The sequence below is a fragment of the Macaca fascicularis genome, chromosome 6 (assembly GCF_037993035.2).
Source record: "Macaca fascicularis isolate 582-1 chromosome 6, T2T-MFA8v1.1".
NCBI classification, from domain to species: Eukaryota; Metazoa; Chordata; class Mammalia; order Primates; family Cercopithecidae; genus Macaca; species Macaca fascicularis.
The window spans coordinates 66,237,069-66,254,686 of NC_088380.1; the positions used below are offsets into that span (position 1 = coordinate 66,237,069).

At 42.3% G+C, this 17,618-nt stretch overlaps 1 pseudogene; it reads right to left on the minus strand.

The window, feature by feature from the left end:
• Nucleotides 1–13,699: 13,699 nt before the first annotated feature.
• LOC141407001 (keratin, type II cytoskeletal 8 pseudogene) lies at nucleotides 13,700–17,050 on the minus strand (annotated as a pseudogene).
• Nucleotides 17,051–17,618: the final 568 nt, after the last annotated feature.

Sequence of the window (17,618 nt, forward strand, 5' to 3'; positions counted from 1 at the left end):
TCTCCGAGCTAAAGGAGCATGTTCTAATCCATTGCAAGGAAGCTAAAAACCTTGAAAAAAGGTTAGATGAATTGCCAACTAGAATAACCAGTGTAGAGAACAGCTTAAATGAGCTGATGGAGCGGAAAACCACAGTACGAGAACTTCATGAAGCATACACAAGCTTCAATAGCCAATTTGATCAAGCGGAAAAAAAGACATCAGCGATTGAAGATCAAATTAATGAAATAAAGTGAGAAAACAAGATTAGAGAAAAAAGAGTGAAAAGAAGTAAGCAAAGCCTCCAAGAAATACGGGACTATGTGAAAAGACCAAATCTATGTTTGATTGGTGTACCTAAAAGTGATGGGGAGAATGCAATCAAGGTAGAAGACACTTCTCAGGATATTATCCAGGAGAACTTCCCCAACCTAACAAGAAAGGTCAACATTCAAATTCAGGAAATACAGAGAACACCACAAAGACCCTCCACAAGGAGAACAACCCTGAGACACATAATTGTCAGATTCACCAAGGCTGAAATGGAGGAACAAATGTTAAGGGCAGCCAGAAAGAAAGGTCAGGTTACCCACAAAGGAAAACCCATCAAACTAACAGCAGATCTCTGAGCAGAAACCCTACAAGCCAGAACAGAGTGGGGGTCAATATTCAACACTCTTAAAGAAAAGAATTTTCAACTAAGAACTTCATATGCAGCCAAACTAAGCTTCATAAGTGAAGGAGAAATAAAATCCTTTACAGACAAGCAAATGCTGAGAGATTTTGTTACCACCAGGCCTGCCTCACAAGAGCTTCTGAAGGAAACACTAAACACGGAAAGAAACAACCAGTACCATCCACTGCAAAAACATGCCGAATTGTAAAGACCGTCAACACTATGAAAAAACTGCATCAATTAACAGGTAAAATAACCAGCTAGCATCATAATGACGGGATCAAATTCACATATAACAATATTAACCTTAAATGTAAATGGGTTAAAGGCCCCAATTAAAAGACACAGACTGGCAAATTGGATAGAGTCAAGACCCATTGGTGTGCTGTATTCAGGAGACCCACCTCACGTGCAAAGACACACATAGGCTCAAAATAAAGGGATGCAGGAAGTTCTACCAAGCAAATGGAAAGAAAAAACAAAACAAAACAAAACAGGGGTTACAATCCTGGTCTCTGATAAAACAGACTTTAAACCAACAAAGATCAAAAGAGACAAAGACGGTCATTACATAATGGTAAAGGAATCAATGCAACAAGAAGAGCTAAATATCCTAAATATATATGCATGCAATACAGCAGCACCCAGATTCATAAAGCAAGTTCTTAGAGACCTACAAAGAGACTTAGACTCCCACACAATAATAATGGGAAACTTTAACATCCCACTGTTAATATTAGACAGATCAACAAGACAGAAAATTAACAAGGATATCCAGGACTTGAACTTAGCTCTGGACAAAGCCGACCTAATAGAATATACAGAACTCTCCACCCCAAATTAAGAGCATATACATTCTTCCCAGCACCACATCACACTTATTCTAAAACTGACCACATAATTGGAAGTAAAACACTCCTCAGCAAATGTAAAAGAACAGAAATAACAACAAACTGTCACTCAGACCACAGTGCCATCAAATCAGAACTCAGGATTAAAAATCTCACTCAAAACCACACAACTACATGGAAACTGAACAACCTGCTCCTGAATGACTACTGGCTAAATAACAAAATGAAACCAGAAATAAAGATGTTCTTTGAAACCAATGAGAACAAAGACACAATGTACCAGAATCTCTGGGACACAGCAAAAGCAGTGTGCAGAGGGAAATTTATAGCACCAATTGCCCATAAGAGAAAGCAGGAGAGAAAACAAGTTCAAAGATCAGAGCAGAACTGAAGGAGACAGAGACATAAAAAACCCTTCAAAAAAAAAAATCAATGAATCCCAGAGCTGTTTTTTTGAAAAGATCAACAGAATAGATAGACTGCTAGCCAGGCAAATAAAGAAGGAAAGAGAGAAGAATCAAACAGACACAATAAAAAGTGATAAAGGGGATATCACCACTAATCCCGCAGAAATACAAACTACCATCAGAGAATACTATAAACACCTCTAGCAAATAAACTAGAAAATCTAGAAGAAATGGATAAATTCCTGGACATATATACCCTCCCAAAAATCAACCAGGAAGAAGTTGAATCTCTGAATAGACCAACAACAGGTTCTGAAATTGAGGCAATAATTAACACCCTACCAAGCAAAAAAAGTCCAGGACCAGACAGATTCATAGCTAAATTCTACCAGAGGTACAAGGAGGAGCTGGTACCATTCCTTCTGAAACTATTCCAATCAATAGAAAAAGAGGGAATCCTCCCTAACTCATTTTTTGAAGCCAGCATCATCCTGATACCAAAGCCTGGCAGAGACACAACCAAAAACGAGAATTTTAGACCAATATCCCTGATGAAAATCAATGCAAAAATCCTGAATAAAATACTGGCAAACCGAATCCAGCAGCACATCCAAAAGCTTATCCACCACGATCAAATTGGCTTCATCCCTGGGATGCAAGGTTGGTTCAACATATGCAAATCAATAAATGTAATCCATCACATAAACAGAACCAAAGGCAAAAACCACATGATTATCTCAATAGATGCAGAAAAGGCCTTTGACAAAATTCAACAGCCTTTCATGCTAAAAACTCTCAATAAACTAGGGGTTGATGGGATGTATCTCAAAATAATAAAAGCTATTTATGACAAACCCACAGCCAATATCATACTGAATGGGCAAAAACTGGAAGCATTCTTTTTGAAAACCAGCACAAGATAAGGATGACCTCTCTCACCACTCCTATTCAAGATAGTATTGGAAGTTCTGCCCAGGGCACTAGGCAAGAGAAAGCAATAAAGCATATTCAGATTGGAAGAGAGGAAGTCAAATTGTCTCTATTTGCAGATGACATGATTGTATATTTTGAAAATCCCATCTCTCAGCCCAAAATCTCCTTAAGCTGATAAGCAACTTCAGCAAAGTCTCAGGATACAAAATCAATGTGCAAAAATCACAAGCATTCCTATACACCAATAACAGACAAACAGAGAGCCAAATCATGAGCAAACTCCCATTCACAATTGCTACTAAGAGAATAAAATACCTAGGAATCCAACTTACAAGGGATGTGAAGGACCTCTTCAAGGAGAACTACAAACCACTGCTCAACAAAATAAAAGAGAACACAAACAAATAGAAGAGCATTCCATGCTCATGGAGAGGAAGAATCAATATTGTGAAAATGGCCTTACTGCCCAAAGTAATTTATACATTCAATGCTATCCCCATCAAGCTACCATGACTTTCTTCATAGAATTGAAAAAAACTATTTTAACCTTCATATGGAACCAAAATAGAGCCCGCATAGCCAATGCAATCCTGGGCAAGAAGAACAAAGCTGGAGGCATCACGCTACCTGACTTCAAACTACACTACAAGGCTACAGTAACCAAAAGAGCATGGTACAGGTACCGAAATAGATATATAGACCAACAGAACAGAATGGAAGCCTCAGAAATAACACTACACATCTACCACAATCTGATCTTTGACAACCCTGATATACACAAGCAATGGGGAAAAGATTCCCTATTTAATAAATGGTGTTGGGAAAACTGGCTAGCCATATGCAGAAAACTGTGCCCCTTCCTTACATCTTATACAAAAATCAACTCAAGATGGATCAAAGACTTAAATGTAAGACCTAGGACCATAAAAATTTTAGAAGAAAACCTAGGCAATACCATTCAGGATATACGCATGGGCAAAGACTTCATGTCTAAAACACCAAAAGCAATGCAACAAAAGCCAAAATTGACAAATGGGATCTAATTAAACTAAAGAGCTTTTGCACAGCAAAATAAACTATCATCAGATGGTTTATTTTGAATGGGAAAAACCTATAGAGTGGGAGAAAATTTTTGCAATCTATCCATCTGACAAAGTGCTAATATCCAGAATCTACAAAGAACTTAAACAAATTCTCAAGAAACAAACAAACAACCCCCTCAAAACATGGGCAAAGGATATGAACAGACACTTCTCAAAAGAAGACATTTGTGCAGCCAACAGATATATGAAAAAATGCTCATCATCACTGGTCATTAGAGAAATGCAAATCAAAACCACAATGAGATACCATCTCACGCCAGTTAGAAAGGCGATGATTGAAAAGTCAGGAAACGACTGAGTGTGGTGGCTCATACCTGTAATCCCAGCACTTTGGGAGGCCGAGGCAGGCAGATCATGAGGTCAAGAGATTGAGACCATCCTGGCCAAGATGGTGAAACCCTGTCTCTACTAAAAATACAAAAATTACCTGGGTGTGGTGGTGCATGCCTATAGTCCCAGTCACTCGGGAAGCTGAGGCAGGAGAATCACTTGAACCAGGGAGGTGGAGGTTGCAGTGAGCTGAGATCATGCCACTGCACTCCAGCCAGGTGACAGAGTGAGACTCTGTTTCAAAAAAAAAAAAAAAAAGTCAGGAAGCAACAGATGCTGGAGAGATTGTGGAAAAATAGGAACATTTTTACACTGTTGGTGGGAGTGTAAATTAGTTCAACCATTGTGGAAGACAGTGTGGTGATTCCTCAAGGATCTAGAATTAGAAATACCATTTGACCCAGCCATCCCATTACTGGGCATATACCCAAAGGATTATAAATCATTCTATGATAAAGACACACGTACATGTATGTTTATTGTGGCACTTTTCACAATAGCAAAGACTTGGAACCAACCCAAATGTCCATCAGTGATAGACTGGATTAAGAAAATGTGGCACATATACACTATGGAATACTATGCAGCCATAAAAAAAAGATGAGGTCTTGTCCTTTGCAGGGACATGGATAAAGCTGGAAACCATCACTCTCAGCAAACTATCACAATGACAGAAAACCAAACGCTGCATATTCTCACTCATAAGTGGGAGTTGAAGAATGAGAACACTTGGACACAGAGAGGGGAACATCACACACTGGGGCCTGTGGTGGTTGGGGGATAGGAGAGGGATAACATTAGGAGAAATATCTAATGTTGGTGACGGGTTGATGGGTGCAGCAAGCCACCATGGCATTTGTATACCTATGTAACAAAACTGCATATTCCACACATGTAACCCAGAACTTAAAGTATAATTAAAAAATAATAAAACCAAAAATAAATAAACAAATAAAAGAAAGTCCCATGTGCTGTTGAATAGAATGTATGTTCTGTGGTTGCTGGATGGAATGTTCTGTATATATCTGTTAAGTCCATTTGTTCTAGGGTATAGTTTAAATCCGTTTTTCTTTGTTGGCTTTCTGTCTTGATGAACTGTCTAGTGCTGTCAGTGGAGTATTGAAGTCCTGCACTACTACTGCGTTGCTTTCTATCTCGTTTCTTAGGTCTGTGAGTAACTGTTTTATAAATCTGAGAGCTCTAGTGTCAGGTGCATATATGTTTAGGATTGTGATATATTTTTTTTTTTGTTTTTTGTTTGTTTGTTTTTTTTTTGAGACGGAGTCCCACGCTGTTGCCCAGGCTGGAGTGCAGTGGCGCGATCTCGGCTCACTGCAAGCTCCGCCTCCCGGGTTCCCGCCATTCTCCTGCCTCAGCCTCCTGAGTAGCTGGGACTACAGGCGCCCGCCACCGCGCCCGGCTAATTTTTTGTATTTTTAGTAGAGACGGGGTTTCACTGTGGTCTCGATCTCCTGACCTTGTGATCCGCCCGCCTCGGCCTCCCAAAGTGCTGGGATTACAGGCTTGAGCCACCGCGCCTGGCCAGGATTGTGATATTTTTGTGTTGGATAAGTCATTTGTCATTATATAATGCCCCTCTTTGTCTTTTTTAACTACTGTTGCTTTAAAGTTTGTTTTGTCTGATATAAGAATACCTACTCCTGCTCACTTTTGGTGTCCATTTGCATGAAATGTCTTTTTCCACCACTTTACCTTAAGTTTATGTGAGTCCTTATGTGTTAGGTAAGTCTTTTGAAGGCAGCAGATGGTTGGGGGGTGAATTCTTATACTTTCTGCAGTTCTGTATCTTTTAAATGGAGCATTTAGGCCATTTGCATTCAGTGTTAGTATTGAGATGTGAGTTACCATTCCATTCATTGTGCTATTTGTTGTCTGTATACCTTAATTTTTCGTTTTTAAATTGTATTTTTTTTATATGTCCTATGAGATTTATGCTTTAAAGAAGTTCTGTTTTGATGTATTTCCAGGGTTCATTTCAAGATTTAGAGCTCCTTTTAGTAGTTCTTGTAGTGGTGGTTTGGTAGTTGTGAATGATCTCAGCATTTGTTTATCTGAAAAAGACGGTATATTTCCTTCATATATGAAGCTTAGCTTCACTGGATACAAAATTCTTGGCTGATAATTGTTTTGTTTGAGGAGGCTGATGATAGGGCCCCAATCCCTTCTAGCTGGTAGGATTTCTGCTGAGAAATCTGCTGTTAATCTGATAGGTTTTCCTTTATGGGTTACCTGGTGCTTTTGTCTCACAATTCTTAAGATTCTCTCCTTTGTCTTAACTTTAGACAACCTGATAACAATGTGCCTAGGCAGTGATCTTTTTGTGATGAATTTCCCAGGCATTCTTTGTGCTTCTTGTATTTGGATGTCTAGGTCTCTAGCAAGGCTGGGTAAGTTTTCCTCGATTATTCCCCCAAATATGTTTTCCAAGATTTTAGATTTCTCTTCTTTCTCAGGAATGTTGCTTATTCTTAGGATCAGTTGTTTAACATAATCCCAGACTTCTTGGAGGATTTGTTCATATTTTCTTATTCTTTTTTCTCTGTCTTTGTTGGATTGAGTTAATTTGAAGACCTTGTCTTCGAGTTCTGAATTTCTTTCTACTATTTGTTTGCTTCTGTTGCTGAGACACTCCAGAGCATTTTGCATTTCTCTGTGTCCAATGTTTCCTGAAGTTTTTATTGTTTTCTTTGTGCTATCTATTTCATTGAATATTTCTCCCTCACTTCTCATATCATTTTAAAAATTTCCTTACATTGGGCTTCACCTTTGTCTGGTGACTCCCTGATTAGCTTAAAGACTAACCTCCTGAATTTTTTTTTCAGGTAAATCAGGGATTTGATTTCTTCCTGGTTTGGATCCATTGCCGATGAACTAGTGTGATTTTTGGGGGTACTAAAGAATCTTGTTTTGTCATATTACCGGAGTTGGCTTTCTGGTTCCTTCTCATTTGGGTAGGCTCTGTCAGAGGAAAGGTCTAGGGATGAAGGCTGTTGTTCAGATTCTTTTGCCCCACTATTCCCTTAATGTAGTACTCTCCTCCTTTTCCTATGGATGTGCTTCCTGAGAGCCAAGGTGTAGTGATTTTTATCTCTCTTCTGGATCCAGCCATTCAACAAGTCTACCAGGCTCTGGGCTGGTACTGGATTGTCTGCACAGAGTCCTGTGATGTGAACCGTCAGTGGGTCCCTCAGTCGTGGATACCAGAACAGTATTTGGGGTGTATCCTGGGTCCTGCAGGAACAATCCACTTCCTTCAGAGGGTCTGTGGGTCCTCTTGGGTTTCCTGATTTATTCCTGTAGTCATTCTGGAGCAAAAATTCACTATGTGAATTCACTATGTGAATTTTTCGGATCGTGTGGTTCCTCCACATGTTGTTCTGTCCATCCAAGTCAAAGTTACCATCTAGTCCTGCCACCTATCTGCCACAATCCCTAATGTTGAATGGATTTTAAAATGTAGTATTTACGGCCAGGTGCGGTGGCTCCCGTGTGTAATCCCAGAACTCTGGGAGGCTGAGGTGGGTGGATCAACTGAGGTCAGGAGTTCGAGACCAGGCTGGCCAACATGGTGAAACCCCATCTCTACTAAAAATAAAAAAATTAGCCAGGCACAGTGTCAAGCACCTGTAGTCCCAGCTACTCAGGAGGCTGAGGCAGGAGAATTGCTTGAACCCAGGAGGTGGAGGTTGCAGTGAGCCGAGATCATGCCACTGTACTCCAGCCTGGGTGACAGAGTGAGACTCCATCTCAAAAAAAAAAAAAAGTAGTATTTATATACAGTACTGTTTGGCCTTAAAACACACACACACACACACACACACACACACCACACACACATACACACAGAGGAAATTCTAGGCCAGGCAGAGTAGTTCACGCCTGTAATGCTCCAGGAGGCTGAGGCAGGAGATCTTGTGAGGTCAAGAGTTCAAGACCAGCCTTGGCAGTACAGCAAGACCTCGTCTCTACCCTCTACTGTCTTTAAACACCTAAACCACACGTTTCTGCCTTATTTTAAAAACAGTTTGTTAATTGTAAAACAATAAAAAGAGAGACTGTGAAGGATTGATATGTTATTTAATCATCAACTAACTACAGGGAAAAGATTGAAATGTAGCTCTCATGATAGTGAAGAATCCCACCTATTTATCTACTTTTAAACCATGATAATACTCTGTTCCACTTTCTTATTTCATGTATCACAGTAAAAGTTATTTATCTATACAGCTAAGTTCTTTTTCCATATTAGCTCATATTGTCTTTAATTATAAGTGAGTGCCCATGTTTGCTACCTAGCTCTTTTCAGCCATAAAAACATATCCTGGGGAGTCAGAGCAAGATAGCTAAACAGAAGTCATCGTCCTCCCAACAGGAACACCAAATTTAACAACTGTCTACACAAAAAAGCACCTTCATAAGAACCAAAACTCAGATGAATGGTCACAGTGCTGGTGCTGAAGAGGGTAGAAAAGACAGTCTTGAATCACCAACACCACCCCTCCACCATTCCCCAGCAGCAGCCATGTGGTGCAGATAATCTGTGCACTTTAGGGAGGGAGAACACAGTGACTGTGAAACTTTGCATTGGAACTCAGTGCTGTCAACATTAGGCAGAACTCAGCCAATGTCCACAGCAGGCGCATTTGGACCAGCCCTAGCTAGAGGGGAACCACCCATGCCAACAGTCAGAACATGAGTTTCAGCAAGCCTCGCCACTGCAGGTTAAAGTGCTCTAGGGAACTAAATAAACTTGAAGTCTAGGCCACAAGGATTGCAACTCCCAGGCAAGTCTGAGTGCTGTGCTAGGTGAGCTCAGAGCCAATGGACTTGGAGGGCATGCAACCTAGTAAGACACAAGCCAGGGCAGTTAAGGAAGAGCTTGCACCACCCCTCTCACAAACCCAGGCACTGTAGCTTACCACTCTTAAAGATGATTTTGTCTTGCAAATTGGATACCAGCTCAGCTGTATTACAATAGGGCACCAGGCAGAGTTGAGAAGCCCCTATTCCAGGCCTTAGCTTCCAGATGACATGTCTAGACACACCCTGGGCCAGAAGAGAAACTGCTGCCTTGAAGGAAAAAACCGAGTCCTGGCAGGATTCATGACCTGCTGATGGAAGGCTGGGCCCTGAATAATCAGCAGAGTAACCAGGTAGTACACTCCATGGGTCTTGGACGAGACTCACATGTGTTAGCGTCATGTGTGACCCATCATATTCCCAGCTGTGATGGTCATGGGGAGAAACTCCTTCTGATTAAGAAAAGGAGATGGAAAACTAAAGGGGACTTTGTCTTGCAGCTTAGATACTAGCTTGGCCACCCTGGGGTAGAGCACCAAGCAGGCCTGTGGGGCCCCTGACGCCAGGCCTTGGCTCTTGTACAGCATTTCTGGACCTACCCTGGGCCAGAGAGGAGGTCATTGCCCTGAAGGATGAGTCCCAGGCCTGGCAGCATTCACCACAAGCTAACTGAAGAGTCCTTGGGCCTTAAGTGAACATTGCTGGCACCCTGGCAGTACTCCCTGTGGATCTGTGGTGGTAGGGGCACAGGGAGAGATACCTCTGCTTATGGAAAGGGGAGGGAAGAGTGGGAAGGACTTTGTCTTGTGGTTTTGGTACCAGCTTAGCCATAGTAGAATAGAGCAGTAGGTTGAGTTCAAAGGTTTCTGACTCTAGGCCCTGGCTTTTAGACAGCATCTCTGGACCTGCTTGGGACCCAGGGGAACTGGCTGCCCTGAAGGGAAGGACACAAGCCTGGATGGCTTCACCCCTTCTGACTGTAGAGCCCTAGAGGCTTGAGCAAACATAGGTAGTAGCCAGGTAGTAGTCACAGTGGGCCTTGTGCAAGACCTAGGGCTGTATTGCTTTCAGGTATGGCCCAGTGCAGTCCCAGTCATGGTGGCCACAGGGGTCCATGTGTCACCCCTTTCCCAGCTACACGCAGCTCAGCACAGAGAAAGAGACTCCATTTGTTTGGGAGAAAGTAAGAGAAGAGAACAAGAGTCTCTGCTTGGTAATTCAGAAAATTCTTCCAGGTTTTATCCAAGGTCACCAAGGTAGTACCTCTATGAGTCTGCAAGAACCACAGATGCAGTGGCCAAAAACTTAGATCACAACACCCAAGTCCTTTCAAATACTTGGAAAGCCTTCCCAAAAAGGATGAGTACAAACAAACCCAGTCTGTGAAGACTACAAGAAATACTGAACTCTTCAATGCTCAGACACTGACAAACATCCACAAACATCAAAACCATCCAGGAAAACACCCCCTCACCAAATAAACTGAATAATACACTGGAGACCAATCCTGGAGAGATAGAGACATGTGACCTTTAGACAGATAATTCAAAATAGCTCTTTGAGGAAACTCAAAGAAATTCAAGGCGCACAAAAGGAATTCATAATCCTATCAGATAAATCTAACAAAGAGATAGAAATCATTTAAAAGAATCAGGCAGAAATACTGGAGTTGAAAAATATAATTGACACACTGAAGAATGCATCAGAGTCTCTTAATAGCAGAACTGATCAAGCAGAAAAAAGATTTACTGACCTTGACAACAAGCTGTTTGAAAAACACATTCACAGAAGACAGAAGAAAAAAGAATAGAAATGAATAAAGCATACCTACAAGATATACACAATAGCCTCAACAGGACAAATTTAAGAGTTATTGGCCTTAAAGAGGAGGTAGAGAGAGAGAGGAGTAGAAAATTTAGTCAAAGGAATAACAACAGAGAACTTCCCAAACCTAGAGAAAGGTATTAATATTCAAGTACAAAAATATTTAACCCAAAGAAGACTACCTCAAGGCATTTAATAATCAAATTCCCAAAGGTCAAGGATAAAGAAAGGACCCAAAAGCAACAAAAGAGAATAAACAAATAACATACAATGGAGCTCCAAAATGTCTGGTAGCAAACTCCTCAGGAGAAATCTTACAGGCCAGGAGAGAGTGGCATGACATATTTAAAGGTCTGAAGGGGAAAAAAATCTTTTATCCTAGAATAGTATATCCAGCAAAAATATCCTTCACGCATGAAGGAGATTCAAAGACTTTCCTAGAAAAACAAAAGCCACGCGATTTCACCAATACCAGACCTGTCCTACAATAAATGCTAAAGGGAGTTTATCAGTCTTCAAGAAAAGGATGTTAATGAGCAACAATAAGACACCTGAAGGCACGAAACTCACTTAGTAACTACACAGAAAAACACAGAATATTATAATGCTGTAATTGTGATATGTAAAGTACTCATATCTTAAATAGAAAGATGAAAAGATGAACCAATTAAAAATAATTACAATAACTTTTTAAGATATACACAGTATAATAAGATATAAATGGAAACAACAAAACATTAAAAAGTGGGGAAATGAAGTGAAGTGTAGAGTTTTTATTAGTTTTCTTTTTGCTTGTTACTTTGTTTGCTTATGCAATCAGCGCTATCATTGGTTTAAAATAATGGGTTATGGCTGGGTGCGGTGGCTCACGCCTGTGATCCCAGCACTTTGGGAGGCCGAGGCAGGTGGATCACCTTAGGTCAGGAGTTCGAGACCATCCTGGCCAACATGATGAAACCCCGTCTCTATTAAAAATACAAAAAGTAAGGCCGGGTGAAGTGGTTCCTGCCTGTAATCCCAGCACTTTGGGAGGCTGAGGCAGGTGGATCATGAGGTCAGGAGTCCAAGACCAGCCTGGCCAATATGGTGAAACCCTGTCTCTACTAAAACTACAAAAATTAGCCAGATGCGGTGACAGGTGCCTATAATCCCAGGTACTCTGGAGGCTGAGGCAGGAGAATCACTTGAACCCAGGCAGCAGAGGTTGCGCTACTGCACTCCATCCTGGGCGACGGAGTGAGACTTTGTCTCAAACAAACAAACAAACAAACAAAAAACAACAAAAATTAGCTGGCTGTGGTGGCAGGCACCTGTAATCCCAGCTACTCGGGAGGCTGAGGCAGGAGAATCGCTTGAATCCAGGAAGCAGAGGTTGCAGTGAGCCAAGATCGCTCCATTGTACTCCAGCCTGTGGGAGAAGGGCAAGACTTTGTCTCAAAAAAAAAAAAAAAACAAAAAAACCCACAAGGATTATAAGATAGTATTTGCAAGCCACATGATAGCCTCAAATCTAAAAATATACAACAGATGCAAAAAAAATAAAAAATAAAAATAAATTAAGACATACCACCACAAAAAATAACATTCACTAATAGGAAGTCAGGAAGGAAGAGAAGACTACAAAACAATTAGAAAACAAATAACAAAATGACAGAAGAAAGTCCTTACTTATCAGTAATAACATTGAATGTAAATGGAGTAAACGTTCCAATTAAAAGACATAGGGTGGCTGAATAAATAAAAAAAAAAATATCCAATGATCTGTTGCCCACAAGAAATACATTTTGTCTGTAATGACACACATAGACTGAAAATAAAGTGATGAGAAAAGATAATCCATGCAAAGGGAAACCAAAAAAGGGCAGGAGTAGCTATACTTATATCAGACAAAATAGATTTCAAGACAGAATCTATAAGAAGATACAAGGAAAGTCATTATAGAATGATAAAGGGGTCAATTCAGCAAAAGGATATCACAATTGTAAATATATGTGCACTCAACACTGGAGCACCCAGATGTATGAAGCAAATATTATGAGAGCTAAAGAAAGAGATAGACCCCAACACAATATTAGCTGGAGACTTCAACACCCCACTTTCAGGATTGGACAGATCTTCCAAACAAAAGATAATGAAGAAATGTTGGACTTAATCTGCCCTATAGAACAAAGGGACCTAATAGATATTTACAGAACATTTCATCCAACAGCTGCAAAATACACATTCTTTTCTTCATCACATGGATTGTTCTCAAGAATAGGCCATAGATATACTACAAAACAAATCTTAAAACATTCGGGAAAACAAATAACATCAATCATCTTCTCTGACCACAAACAACTCACCATTCACCCCGCCCCTCCCATCCCAATCAATACTTCTCCTGGTCCTGCACTCTTGAAGCCAAAACACTGGGCTCGCCTTTCACATTTTCCTCAAGCTCAGGCCAGGGTGTTTCTTTCCTTTTCTCATCTGCAATTACCTGTTGGGCACACTCTTCTCCCTCATTTTCTGTCTAACAAACATCCCCTTATTGTTCATGAGGCAGCTGTTATTACCTCCCCTTTCAAGTCTCTGCTTAAGTCCTACCCACAGCCCAGATAGAACTATTTCTCCTTTCTATCCCTACATTGTACAGGCTAAAAACTTCTTCCTTCTCCCTTCGCTTTCCCTTCCCCTCCCTTCTCCTCCCTTCCCCTTCCCTTCCCTTTCCCTTCCCCTCCCTTCTCCTCCCTTCTCCTTCCCTTTCCCTTCCCTTCTCCTTCCCTTCCCTTCTTCCCTTCCTTCTTTTCTTCCTTTCTTTCTTCTTTCTTTCTCTTTCCGCAGAGCTAGCCGAGGTTTTATTTTGGACCCCCTCCCCTCCCCCCAGAAAAAGCAATTGAATTGTTTTGTAGCTGGAGGCACGGGCAAGGGGGATCCTCAGGCAGTAAACTCCCCTGGGGGTGGGCTGAGGGCTAGGGCTGAGCCTCAGGTGGGTGGGTCTCCCATTCTCTGTTCTCCTCTGCACAGCGGTCGCCCTTGCGTGCTCCAGGGCAGCCGCAGGAGGGGCAGGCTGGGAGGGGCTGCCGCCTCAGCTGCTCACTTGGGCAGGACGTCAGAGGACTCGGACACCAGCTTCCCGTCGCCGGTGTCGATCTTCTTCACAATCATGGCCCTGATGGAGCTGGTGCAGCCGAAGGCGCTGGAGCCCAGGCCTTAGCTGAGGCCGGGGCTTGTGAGGCCGCCATAGGTCGAGCTCAGACCACCTGCATAGCCGCTGGTGGTCTTCGTATGGATACGCATGTTTTGAATCCCAGACGCCAGCCGGCTCTCATCGCCCTCCAGCAGCTTCCTGTAGGTGGCGATCTCGATGTCCAGGGCCAGCTTGACGTTCATCAGCTCCTGGTACTCACGCAGCTGCCGTGCCATGTCCTGCTTGGTCCGCTGCAGGGCGGCCTCCAGCTCAGACAGCTTGGCGTTGGCATCCTTAAGGGCCAGCTCCCCAGGCTGCTCGGCATCTGTGATGGCGGCCTCCAGGGAAGCCCGCTGGCCTTCGAGGCGCTCAGTCTCAGCCTGAAGCCAGCTTATGTTCCAGTTCATCTGGGAGATCTCAGTCTTCGTTCACTGCAGGTCATCCCCCTGCTTCCCAGCCAGCATCTGGAGCTCCTCATACTTGATCTGGTACATGCTCTCAGCCTCAGCCCAGCTGCGGTTGCCGATCTCCTCGTACTGTGCCTTGACCTCAGCGATGACGCTGTCCATGTCCAGGGAGCGGCTGTTGTCCGTGGACAGCACCACAGACGTGTCTGAGATCTGGGACTGCAGCTCCCGGATCTCCTCTTCATACAGCTGCCTGAGGAAGTTGATCTCCTCAGCTTCATCTTCTCCTGGCCCAGCCTCCAGCTGCCACCTAAAGTTGTTGATGTAGCTCTCGAACATGTTGTCCATGTTGCTCCCAGCCTTCTTCTGCTGCCGCAGGAGGCTCCACTTGGTCTCCAGTATCTTGTTCTCTGTACCTTGTCTATGAAGGAGGCAAACTTGTTGTTGAGGGTCTTGACCTGGTCCTTCTCCTGGGTGCGGACTCCTGGATGTTGGAGTCCCTCTCCAGGTAAGGGGGCTCAGCAGGCTCTGCTTGACCATGATGGTGGTGATGCCTTCCATGCCACTGGCACCACTATGGCCTCTGCCCAGGCCACCCTGGAAGCTGCTGCTGCCCACTTGGGAGAGGCTCCAGGAGCTGATGCGGGCACCGGGCCCACAAGGTGGACACCTTGTAGGACCTCTGGGTCATCCTGATGGACATGGTGGAGGCAGGAGAGGAGGCAGGTGGGCTGAACCAGGCAGAGATTCCAGAAGGAGAGGAGAAGCTGCTTCTTGGTATTTACTTATTTATATTTTAAATTCAGGGGTACATGTGCAGGTTTGTTATATAGGTAAACCTGTGCCGCGGGGGTGTGTTGCATACATTGTTTCATCACTCAGGTATTAAGCCTAGACTCTCATTATTTTTCCTGATCCTCTCCCTCCTCCCAGCCTTCACCCTCAGATCCCAGTGTCTGTTGTTCCCTCTATATGTCCATGCGTTCTCATCATTTAGCTTCCACTTATAAGTGAGAACATGTGTTATTTGGTTTTCTGTTCCTGTGTTAGTTTGCTAAGGATAATAGCCTCCAGCCCCATCCAGTTTCCTGCAAAGGGCATGACCTTGTTCCTTGTTATGGCTGCATGTATTCCATGGTGTATCTGTACCACATTTTCCTTATGCAGTCTACCATTGGTGGGCATTTAGGTTGATTCCATGTCTTTACTATTGTGAATAGTGCTGGAGTGAACATATGTGTGCATGTGTCTTTATGATAGAATGATTTATATTTCTTTGGATATATGCCCTGTAATGGGATGGCTGGATCAAATGGTAGTTCTGTTTTAAGCTCTTTGAGGAATCACCACATTGCTTTCTACAGTGGTTGAACTAATTTACACTCCCACCAACAGTGTATAAGCGTTCTTTTTCTCTGCAACCTTGCCAGCATCTGTTTTATTTTTTGACTTTTTAATAATAGTCATTCTGACTGGTGTGACATGAAATCTCATTGTGATTTTGATTTGTATTTCTCTAATGATCAGTGATGTTGAGTTTTTTTTCATGTGCTTACTGGGCGCATATATGTCTTCTTCTGAAAACTGTTCATGTCCTTTGCCCACTTTTTAATATTTTTTTTTTCTTTTACATTTGTTTAAGTTCCTTGTAGATGCTGGATATCAGACCTTTGTTAGATGCATAGTTTCCAAAAATTTTCTTTCATTCTATAAACTGTCTACTTATGCTCTTGATAGTTTCTTTTGCTGTGCAGAAGCTCTTTAGTTTAATTATATCCATTTGTCAATTTTTGCTTTTGTTGCAATTGCGTTTGGCATCTTTGTCACGAAATCTTTGCTTGTTCCCATGTCCAGAATGGTATTACCTAGGTTGTCCTTCAGGGTTTTTATAGTTTGGGGTTATACATTTAAGTCTTTAATCCATTGTATGTGGTGTAAGGAAGGGGTCCAGTTTTTATTGTCTCTACTAAAAATACAAAAATTAGCCAGGTGTGATGGCAGGTGTCTACAATCCCAGCTACTCAGGAGGCTAAGGCAGGAGAATTGCTTGTACCCGGAAGGCGGAGGTTGCAGTGAGCTGAGATCACGCCTCTGTACTCCATCCTGGACGACAGAGAGATACTCCATCTCAAAACAAACAAACAGACAAGCAAGCAAACAAACAAAAACTATTCATTTAACAGCAGAATATCTGACTTGACTTGTTTACATGTTTGTTGCCCTCTAGCCAAATGAAAATCTCTGTGGGGATTGGTATTATTTGACTTGTTTTTTTATATTCTAGCACAGTGGTTGGCATACAGTAGGAGTTTAACAAATTGTTGGATGATTGCCTAAACCACTAGAGTGAGCAAAGGAAGAAAACTTGTAACAATAGCACATGCTTATTCAGTGCTTCATTCATTCATTCATTCAACAACAGTTATTGAACTCCTGTAACATGCCAGTCATTGTTCTAGGCACTTGCAGTGAACAAAATAGACAAAATCATCTACCCTTGAAGAGATTACTTTCCCATGAGGAAGACAGTTAATAAACAATATTAATAGTAACTAAATGCATTGTATAGCATGTTAGAAGGTAATAAGTGCTGTATAGAAAAAAGAAAGATCAGGGTGCAGGCTGCAGTACTGAAAAAGTGAGATTTGAACAAAGGAGGGAATTGAAGGGTTTAGCCAAGCAGTTATTTTGGAAATAGTCCTGTAGGCAGAGAAAAATAAATGAAGAACCCTAAGATGGAAATGCACTTACAATGGTCCAGCGACCAGCAAGGAGGCCAGTGTGGCTGGAGCAGAGGGAGCAAAGTGGGGGTTTGTACGCGGTGAGAACAGAGAAGCAATGACACGGTTTTTATGCTCAGTAAAACCAGAAACCTTTGGAGGGTTCGGAAGAAAAGAGTTACATGGTCTGATGTATATTTCAAGAGATGACTTTGGTTGCTATTTGGACAAGAAGTTTTAGGGAAGTAAAGGCAGAAGCAGAGAGTCAGACAGGAAGCTATTCCAGGAATCCAGGCATGACATGATAAGGGCCCAGGGTTGGTCAGATTCTGGTTATACTTTGAGAGGAAGCCAGCAGGATTTCTTGTTGGATTTGACGTTGAGTGAGAGAGAAA